General features: G+C 37.9%; 2 protein-coding genes and 1 long non-coding RNA gene across 3 annotated transcripts in view; 2 read left to right on the top strand and 1 right to left on the bottom strand.

Moving 5' to 3' along the window:
• Window positions 1-11325, top strand: part of LOC307169636 (uncharacterized protein) — a gene marked incomplete at its 5' end in the record, with an annotated part of 128026 nt that overhangs the window by 27205 nt on the left and 89496 nt on the right. The gene's annotated exons all lie outside the window — the stretch shown is intronic.
• The window catches only part of LOC307169886 (uncharacterized protein), a 386038-nt gene that overhangs the window by 338458 nt on the left and 36255 nt on the right, over window positions 1-11325 (top strand). The window lies entirely within an intron of this gene.
• On the bottom strand, window positions 3186-10661 carry LOC307169902. Its single transcript, XR_013823236.1, has 5 exons — window positions 10419-10661; window positions 8543-8878; window positions 4175-4485; window positions 3608-3713; window positions 3186-3385 (listed from the first exon to the last, which is right to left on the bottom strand). It is a non-coding gene; the product is annotated as an uncharacterized lncRNA (long non-coding RNA).

Below are 11325 nucleotides of genomic sequence, written 5' to 3'. Positions count from 1 at the left end.
ATAAAAGTATGTATGCATTAAAAGCACCACAAAGACATGTAAACAATGTAGACAATTATCCAGTTTCACCCATTGGGTTGTAAAACTTTTAAGATCAATAATAATAAGACTAAATCAAACTCAGCATAACTAATAAAAAGAATGTGTCTCTGTACATAACACCTCTCAAGTCCTCATCTTCCTCACATGAAATGTCATAAATGACAAAACTTGGCAGCGAAACAAACTGATCAACACTTAAATACCGCAAATGTTTTATTCACAAACATGTTTGACAAATGTTCCAAATGTTTGTGTGGAAATTATTCTGTAGCATTTCTCCTGAAAAACATCACACAAAGTATTTTCACTCATTCAATGGGGATCGTTTTGAAAACGTTTACGTTTTTTTAAAATTAGTCTGGAGGTGAAATTTGACTGGTATTAAAACCTATTAGTGAAATCTTAGTATCATAACAATATTTCTCTGAGTGTTGTGAGTTTCAGCTCACTGTCAGCCTCAGGCTGATTAGAGGACGTCCCATCAGTAGTTTAACAGTATGTCCTCGTCTCATTTATCTCATGGACAGGAGTCATCACTTCAGAAAGTAAGAATTTGTAAGAATATACAGATTCCTGTAAGAATATACAGATTCACAGACGGTATAAGAGAAGAACAGGACTGATGATTCAGATACATGATTCTCTCTCTCTCTCTCTCTCTCTCTCTCTCTCTCTCTCACACACACACACACACACAAACAATAGACTAATAATTGTGCATTTCATTCAGTGTTTGCAGAATATATAGTAGATTATTTTTCTAAATAATAAAACACATTGTGTAAGAGCCATTGAAAGTTTGTTGTAATTCCACTGTTGGACACTGGGTGGAGTGCAGGTGAGTCATGGGAAGCACATTTTTAAGCATGTCAGGACATGTGAGGGTGGAAGCAAACTTGTGGGATTTACTATGTGTTTTTGCATCAGAACTGTGAGTTTAATATGACATCTACAAGCATTGTGATTAATAAAGTTGATAAACACAGCACTGCACTGGAAGTGTGTCTTTTGATTTCACACATCAGAAACAACCCCACAACACCTCTAATGACAAAATAGCTTTCTTAATGAATCTTCATAAACTGAATCACAGTTTCATCTTCTGTATTACAATAATATAAAATGTTTCCACGCAATTGTCTGAAGCAGTGAAATTTACATTGCAACATTTATCTTTCCTAAACAGCCCTGCACATCTAATATGCTTGAACTATTAGTGAGCATTAATAAGACATTTTTAATGTCCGTAAATGTGTAAATGTGGGTAAATGTGTGGGTTTTTTCAGATCTTTTGATCTAATGAACAAAATACTGAGATCACCTGAAATTCACCCAAAGATCTATATGGTTAAATGTGAACAATTATCATACAACACTATACATGTCTGGTATCATTTCAAATGTCTCAATGCGACTGGTACAAAGATATCGTCTCCACAGAAGTAAACCAAAAGATAATAAAGTTTTAAGAGTTTAAAGATAACTTGCTTACAGAGGAGGATGGATCTCATGCAAATTGCATCCTGCCCTCAAAAGGTGTAAACTCTGAATGCAAATTGTTAGCCAATGTTTCCATGTGAAAAAAGTTTCTGTCTCTGTCTGAGTACTTAAAGAAATGTCACAAGAGGCTCGGGGTGATTTGTAGATGAAATCAGCCCATGATGCTGAATGTCCTCAAGACACTCAACATCATGTATTTTCCTAGCTTATACATATTTTCTCTTTATCTCTGAGCATTTGATGTTATTGTATTGATTATCTTTGAACTGGTTATGTAATTGGCATGATACACTAATAATAAATTGTTACATTTAAATTTATTCTGACTTTGAAATTATTTTCCCAAGTAGATTAAGCGGATTCGTATGTTACCGCAAGACTGCGTCAGATTAGTGACGGACTAGATTTTAGAGTTCCAGCTAATATTTGGCACTAATTAAAGTGTACTTGGTTTTGTAAAGACAAAAAGTGAATTTTCGTTTAGGACAGCAAACTGCTGCTGAGTCTTACCTCTGTTTAATGTAATGTTACTTTAGTTAAGTGTACGTGGGAAACCATGGCATGACCAAACCAAAGCTCCCATCAGAGAAGTAATATTGGTCGGCTTATATCAGTAGTATTGGTCATAACCTCTGTCTAAAGAAAACGTTACTTTAATTCAGGTGTACACAGACCAAGGGGACTATAAGGATATGGAAAAGTGTGTGAAAAAGTGTGTTTTATGATCGGTCACAATTGTGACCGGTGGGATACTTTGTTGTATCAACCATTGGACAGACTGATCTATTTGACCTGTGCAGTGTGTTTGTGTGTGTGTTTCTGTGTGTGTGTGTGTGTGTGTGTGTGTGTGTGTGTTTCTGCGTGTGTGTGTGTGTGTGTGTGTGTTTGTGTGTGTGTGTGTGTGTGTGTGTGTGTGTGTGTGTGTGTGTGTGTGTGTGTGTGTGTGTGTGTGTGTGTGTGTTTGTGTGTGTGTCTGTGTTTGTGTGTGTTGTATCAACCATTGGACAGAATGAATATAGGTCTATTTGACCTGTGCAGTGTGTGTGTGTGTGTGTGTGTGTGTGTGTGTGTGTGTGTGTGTGTGTGTGTGTGTGTGTGTGTGTTTGTGTGTGTGTGTGTCTGTGTTTGTGTGTGTTGTATCAACCATTGGACAGAATGAATATAGGTCTATTTGACCAGTGTGCAGTGTGTTTGTGTGTGTGTGTGTGTGTGTGTGTGTTTGTGTGTGTGTTTCTCTCTGTGTATGTGTTTGTGTGTCTGTGTCTGTGTGTGTGTCTGTGTGTAAAATTAGGTAGAAAGTTAGGTAGCAGCAGAAAGTAAGGTAGAACAGTTAGCCTATGTGTATTAGTATGTTACAATGGGTTATCCCACCGGTCACTATTGTTGCCGCTGACATGTTTGTGAGTTCTATGACAACATTAAAAAAAGTTATTTTAGAGTAATTGCAAATGCATACATCAATACTAGACACCTTAAACATGATGTGTACCAAAAATCTATGTCCTATCTTTATGTTAACATACTTTACTAACATATTCTTTGGGAGCTTTCTTGCTGCCATCCTCTTCTCTTGGCGCAAACAGGAAGTAAACAGCTCTGGTCATGTGACAATTTACAGTAAACATGCGACACTACACATATTTCATTGAGACCCTTTATTATTTCAATATCTGCTGGAAATGCATTGATAGATCATTAAGTAACATTTGTATAGCCTTAGAAATGAAACATTTTTTTACGGTCACTGTTGTGACCGGTGGGATTAAATGGGTTTTAAAACTGTTCAGATTCGATTTGTGAGTCCCGTGGCGCTCTTTCGTTTTCCGGAATATCTGCATTGTTTCTGAAATAACGTTGCATTGTTAGGTATACACCAAAAACAACAAAAGCAACATAAAGGGGCTTGCAATACAAATATTGTCTTATTAATTGCCAGTCTAAAAGTTCAGTTCTATTACATTGTAATATTCTGTTCGACAGGCACATTGCAACAACACAACTTTGTTTATGCATTTGAACTGACAGTTTGAATGAGGCTGTATGTATTGCAGTGTGTAATACTCACTTTCTCTTATATTACTTATATTAAATCACAAAAACAGCAGCAGCAGCAAAAAGCAGAACAACAGCAGCACTTATTCCTGCTACAGCTCCTGAAGATTGATTTGGATCTGGAACAGATGAAGACAGACATTATTACTAGAGAGTGACTGATAATATTAACAATCTTTGCCTGATATTTACACCTTTGTACTTTGGTCATCAATTGTATGACATTGATTTAACTATTAAATGGCAGCATCTTTTAATAATAATAATAAAAAAAAACAGCAGCTAAAACAGCATCACAACACTGTGTGCTCAAAAGGAAACAAAAACTAATTCTATGCATTTTTCATGTTAATAACTTAAGACTTGTTAACAGTATTTATTCGTTTTAATTTGTTTGTTGTAACATTGTGTGTAACTTAATGTGCATGTGATGTGAAGGTGATAGAGATGATCTAAACTATAGTTTAATACTGAGTGAAAATGTCATTTTTTTTCTAATAGCCCACAATGAAAGCATTTATTGGACCAATGAAAAATAACTATATTTTAAAAGTGCTCAAGGGAACTAAGTTATACTCACTAACAGTAACACCATAGCGCTTCACAGTGATAGTGCTGTTGATCAGTAGTTTATAGACTCCAGAGTCTGTGGTTCTGATGCCATGGATGGTCAGAGATCCAGTATCATAGTCCAGCTCCAGTCTGTCTCTGAATCTCTCATTACACTGTTCATCTTCACAGATCTTACCCTGATATCCAGTGATTTCAGTGATGAGAATCTCATTAAAATGCCACGTCATCAAATCGTTAAGGTATTTTATTACACAGGATCTAAAGTAACAGATTCTCCCGCCTTCACTGACTTTTTATCTTGTTCTGTACCATTAACAACTGAAACACAAACCAACAGATGATTGAAGGATCTTTTTGAAAAAATAAATAAATAAATAAAAATAATAATAACAATGTGAAAGTACTGTGGATGAGAACAATTTCTCATGCTCTTTGAAAAGCAACATTTATTTGTTTTGGCCACATTTAATTTTTTTTTTTTTTTTTTTTTTACATGAAATCCTTTTAACAGTAAATGTGTTTTCAAAGATATTAAGAATTTGCTGCATTAAAATACAATTAGGCCCTGTTTACACATGGTATTAAGATGCATTTTGGTCGATCGGTTCACAAGTTGATGAATACAGGTGTAAACGTTAGATGAAAATGCATTCCACCGGATTGCTTTGGTAGTGTAAAAATGCTCATGTGGTCGAATGTGTTCAAACAGCCACAAAAGACCGTCTTCTCTCCGCCCACTGACCTAATGCCTTAAACGTACAGTATGGAATTTTTTGTCCACTAGGAGTCGCTAACGTCTTACAATAACAAAGGCGTAGTTTGATGACGCAACACATGCTACGAATTATGGATATTGTCGTCAACGTCAAGCCGACGATCTAATAATGTTTATGGATGACTGAATACATCGATGCTTTTATCATGACTGTGAATGAAGCAGTTCGGGATTGCTAAGAGACAGCTATCAGCTCCACACGCAACGCGAGTCCTGCGGATATAATATGGACATTTCATTCTACCGATCACGCAAGTGCAGAATTACAACTCACAGGTCAGTTTATTAGACAAATTAAACTTGTGAGGTAACGCAGCGCTGTTTCACTTGGTCTAACATTACATTTAGCACACTAAACTGCATTTCAATTCAATGTGTTGAAATGTAACGTTATGTGTTAGTTTGTTGTTCATCTGTATGAGACTAGCAGTAAGCTAAGTTACATCAACATTAGAATAACATACAGATCATATTATAACATTTTATCATTGTTGAACTATATAACATTGATTAGTTTTATGTAAATGTGCTCACCTGCTTAATAAAGTAGCCTACATGTAGGAGCGGTCAAAGTCTCGGACATGGAGCTCTCGTTTATATACTGTTTATGGGAGCTCTCGGCATCTCGAAAACACAGCGCTGATATTGATTCTCGTTTCAGTTCTACTTTTTTATCTAAAGTCTGCTTGCCATGGTCCATAATGTTTGAACGAAACAACAACAGCGTGCAGATAGACATTGCGAACTACAGTGGTCCACGTCTGTCGTCTTGGTTACTATCAGACGGCTCTGGTTCATAGCTCTGGTTACCATGGCAGTACGAGCGGAAACTAGAGACAACGCGGATATGACGCCATTGACGGCGACAAAGCGGAAATAAAGAAACGCGCCGTGTCTAAAAATTAAATTAAAATTTCTCCTGGTTTGAAAGTTGTTGGAAACAGTTGGGATAATGTAAGTACACAACTAAAAAAATATATAACATAGATATAGTGATTTTTGCTATTTTTAAAGCAAAAAAGTTACATATTGTGCCTTTAACATTCTGGGAAGAGCGCTAGCCAAACCGGATTTAAACTTTTACCTAACAAACCAAGCACAATATTCTCTCATCATTCCTGATTTCTAACACACACTCACAGTGTTAGACTGGACCTGTGTCTGTCAGAGCAGAAACTAAAGTTGATGATGTGTTTTTCAGTCGTGTCTGGGCACGTTCATATGTAAACTGCTTGAGCTTATTTTGTCCATTAGATCGAATGATCTGAAAAAAACTATAGACACATTTACCTGCACATAGAAATCAGGACAGAAGTGGTTGAAAGTTTACAAAAGAGACTTATTAAAACACCAGGGGTCTCATTTATAAAACGTGCATATAGGATCCTTACTAAAAGAGTACGTGTGCCCGAAAGCCAAAAATATTCAGACTTATAAAACCGTGCGTACGCCAGAACCAGCGCTAAATTCCCTTTATAAATCCCAGTCAGCGGAAGATAGTGCACACATGTTCTCCACCTCGAAATAACTATGGAGCTTCCATCCATCCATCTTCTTCCGCTTATCTGGGGCCGGGTTGGGGGGCAGAAGTCTAAGCAGAGATGCCCAGACTTCCTCTCCCTAGACACTTCCTCTAGCTCTTCCGGGTGGACACCGAGGCGTTCCCAGACCAGCTGGAAGACATAGTCCCTCCAGCGCCTCTTAGTCCCTTCCAGGGAAGGCGTCCAGGAGGCATCCGGAACAGATGCCCAGGCCACCTCAGCTGACCCCTCTCGATGTGGAGGAGCAGCGGCTCTACTCTCCTCCTGAGTGACCGAGCTTCTCACCCTCTCATCTCTAAGGGATCGCCCAGCCACCCTGCAGAGAAAGCTCATTTCGGTCGCCTGCATCCAGGATTTTGTCCTTTCGGTCATGACCCACAACTCATGACCATATGTGAGAGTAGGAACGTAAATTGACCGGTAAATCGAGAGCTTCGCCTTGTGTAACAGAGTTAGAATTTGTATCTAGTCTCATTGTGAATCCTCCTGAATTCGGCAGCAGTTATTCGTTTTATGTTAAAATAGTGCCCTCATGTGGCTTGTTTGGGAGCTGCAGACAAAAATGTGTGGTTTGACGGAATATAGCGTAACACAGCAGTTGCTACGGGGAATGAGTGCTGTTGATGTGTAATTTCTGCAGCGAAACACCACTGAAATGATGTTTTATTTCAATTTTCAGTAAATACAAATCAACAGAGATGATGTGTCCTTGCATTTATTGGGGAATTGAGCCCACTGATTCAGAGTGCACGAAGGACGTGTGAATGAATTGGTGAAATCACAATGCAGAATACGGGAGCGAGACCAGATCCAGTTACAAAAGCGACGAGCTCCGTTACACTTGCAGCTCAGCTCTTTCTTCACCTCGACAGACCGGTATATCGACCGCATTACTGCACCGATCCGTCTGTCAATCTCCCGTTCCATCCTTCCCTCACTCGTAAACAAGACCCCAAGATACTTGAACTCCTCCACTTGAGGCAGGAACTCTCCACCAACCTGAAGTGGGCAAGCCACCCTCTTCCGACTGAGAACTATGAGCACTATGGAGCTTACAACGCCTAGTTTTACTATGCATCCTCATCTGCATATCATTTTCATATGCATATTCATCCACGTGATACCATGTTTAATGGATGTGCCCTCACATTCAATTGCTAAAAATCATTTAGTTGCCTATCCTTGCCTTGTTTTTGAATAAATAAATCAAATAATATAAAATACCTTTCAGAGAACTTTTTCTTTTCCACCGGTCAAACAGTATTTTTAATTGATTTATATCAATTATATCAATTATATTAGATAGGCCTTATTGCGCATTAACGAGTTCCTTTGCCCATATGATTTTTAAGCTAATAAGGTTAAGCATATTTGGCTTGCTGTCCGCAGTGGAGGGGCTCGAGGAAGCAGCTTCAACTCAAGCTTATAGATAAACCCCCCAGTGGGACTACTAATGCCCGGATGATGAGTATGGTAGCAAGATGCCTAAATGATGTTGGTGGAGTTGGGGAGGTGGAGGGACACCAGAACAGCTGATGCCAGAGCAAGGTGAGCGGCTGCTTATATGCTCCTGCAGTTAATTGAAAGATTAGATGGTTTCACTCCTCCCGAAATTACGTTGTGAACTTGTGAAAGTTACTTAGTTCACCTTTAAATTTTCTGTCTAAAAGTGATCAAAAAGACATTTAACTCCAGCTCACCATCGGTGTCGCCAAACTGCTCAGTCTCTAAAATGTTCGTACGCATGGGTCAGAGTTTGCGTGCAGGTGCGCAAATTTTCCCGTCAAGTTTGTTTTTAAAAAACACAACCTCTTTCAGTGCCTGTTTTGTGTGTAGGCCTACGCACGGTTATAAACGAGGTAGGTGTAAACGGGAATGTGTCTCTCTCGTCTTCTTGCGATCCGATCGACCAAAACACATCTTAATACCAGGTGTAAACAGGGCATGAGACAAAAGAACGCCTCTGAATGTTACTGAAAAAAAATACATTAATGTATTTACATTAATGCTGTTATTTAAACACTTTAACTTGCTTTTAAACATTCATTAATTGACTCACCATAAACGATAACATTGAAGATCTTTTCACTGCTGCTGCTGCTGCTGATGAGTTTTAGATGATAAACTCCAGAGTGTGTGTTTGTGATGTTCATGATGGTCAGAGATCCAGTCTGATGATCCAGCTTCAGTCTGTCTCTGAATCTCTCAGTGCCTTCATTACACTGAACATCTGTGCAAACATCACTGAGATCTCCACTGATTTGAGCTATACGAGTGTCATTAAAATACCATTTAATGTTTTCTCGTTGGTTTGTTTGAACACTAGTGTTTAGAGTGACTGAATCTCCCTCCTTCACTGACACTGACACTCCAACAATATCAACATTGAAAAACCCTGGAAAAGAAAAGAACAGTTAATTATGAGCCAAACAAAACTAAACAACAGGAAAGTGCTGTGGAATGTTTTTTTTCTACAGATTATTAAGATTGTGAGTAGAGAACAATGTCTGGATTCATAAATGTAACGCAAACAAACAGCAGAAGAACATCATTGATTTACAGATTCACTCATCCGAAAAACATACATGAGTCTCATCATGGATGATGCTGAACATCCTAATGAACATCATACAAGAGACACACACACACACACACACACACACAAAGAAAATTGTGCTTTTAATCACAAAACATTGTTTTTTTTATTTTTGGTAGGGTACAACAGGCTAAAGGCTCCACAGGTTAAAAGGCGCCTTCCTCTAAACCACTAGATGGCACAAAAACTTGTCGCAGGACTTTTATTACACGTGGAAATTTGGCCGATCCTTGAAGCGATCGCAAGCAGCAGCGCAAAGTTGGTTATACGCTAATTTGATCTAATATTTTATTTTTATGTAGCAAATGAGAATCGCTAAAATTGTTTAATATATTTTGAGACAAAGGTCTTATTGTTCAAGCTAATTAAAGCATCAGTTTTTTAATAACGTTATTAAGAACATTAGTAATTGTATCAATACTTTGTGTATTTTGCCTCATAGTTTTACAAGGCCCACATTGTCACCTCATACATTTACTAGATTTTTAAACAAAATAAACCACTTTTATGATTTATTTTCACACAAAATGTGTTGCTCCAGAAATGTTCAATACAAACATGTATGTTTTTCGTCAATCATACACAATGGGAGTAAGTAAGTGAAAAGCACATTTTTTCTTAATGTGTCTTTGGCACCATTCGTTGTAAGTTATACCCTGCTAATTTGAAAACACGTGGGGTAGTCTAAATATATCGAGTATTTATATATCTATAGACGTTTTGAACAATTCAGGACAATTTGATGAACTGGTTCGACCGGTTCACTTAAAAGAACCGTGGTTCAAAAAACGATTCGTTCATGAAAGCTACCGGCAACACATATTTTTATTTGGCAGAAGCTGTTATCCAAAGCGACTGACATCACAATCAAGGTACATGATCAGTTCATATAACGCATAAGATATCAACATTTACTCACAGTATGATGCCATGATACTTTTAGATAAAGTTTTCAACACCAAGTCACTTGATAAATTGTTTCAAGGTGATGATACACAGGGCAGCTTTTTGATTTTTGTTGCCTTGATGTTTCTCGGGCACTTTCCCATTGAGAATGAGCAACACTTCTATCTGAATAAATTAGTTCGGTCTTGGACCCTGTGTATCACCTGGTTGCCTGTTGACGTCAACATTGACCATCAACATTGCTCAAAAAGTTCTGTATCATCACCTCAGTTGATTGTAGAAATTGACACCAATGAAAATGAACATATTTCAAATAAACGGCTTAATGGCAAGGCAAAATATAAAACTGTAGCCAAGCTTTTAGAGCTGAATAAACTGGGTAACTTTTTTAAGTTTTTAAAGTTAACAGGCAGAGAGATTGTAAGTGTCTTACCATGGTTGGATAAAGACAATAACAACACCGTGAACAAAACTAATAGAACTAATAGAAAAATAAATAAAAATGCATATCCTTTTTTTAATGATGCAAATACGTTAAAAGGTCCCTCAATCGGCATGTTAACATCTTTTTTCCATTCCCCTTCTCCTTGTTCTCGTTATTGGCGGTTGGCAAAACAAGTTTTGGAGCATTACAAATGTAGGCCAGTGATGACACCAAAGCTCCGAGGCGTGTGTCAAAACAAAACGATTTTCAGTGAAGCTTATAGGCTTGTTTGAGATCCACCTTGCCTTGCCTGAAATATAGGCGAGAGTGGGCGGCTGCAGTGAGAGGAGGAGTTCTGTCATGACTCCTGTCAAAGTTAAGAATTGCTCTTCCTTGGTTCATGATTAGTTCATATCTTCAGTAATCATGAGTTCATGTTGAAGGAACTATTAATTCAGGTATTAGTACATGATTGCCCTGTTATTGTAAAGTTTTAGCAAATCACGTGACCAATGACATCCGAAGCGTTAGGCTTGTTCAGCTTGTTTATCATGTTTAGACATGTTTTTATATCTATTTTTTTTTTTGTATAAATATGACAATAATCAAATAACCCATACAGAGATCACACTGTCAGAGAGTTTGGGAATATTCACACTTAATTTATACACATAAAACATGATATCACAGTTTTAAAATCCACCATTTTAAAAGAGAACAATACATCACGGTTGTTTAAACCAATGAGCATTAAGCTATGACATCAGCCAGTCGTTTCCCATCATGCTTTTGATCAGTGCAGTCGGTGGAGAGAAACTGCAGAATCCGACACGGCCGCCTCGCCATCACGAAAGTTTTTTGACATACGTCAGCATGACATCAGAGCAAGGCTGACCACACTAGGACACATTTCTAA

This window comes from Squalius cephalus (genome assembly GCF_949319135.1).
Source record: "Squalius cephalus genome assembly, chromosome: 13".
NCBI lineage: Eukaryota > Metazoa > Chordata > Actinopteri > Cypriniformes > Leuciscidae > Squalius > Squalius cephalus.
Note: the sequence above shows the minus strand (reverse complement) of the source record. Positions and strands in the feature narration are given on the sequence as shown.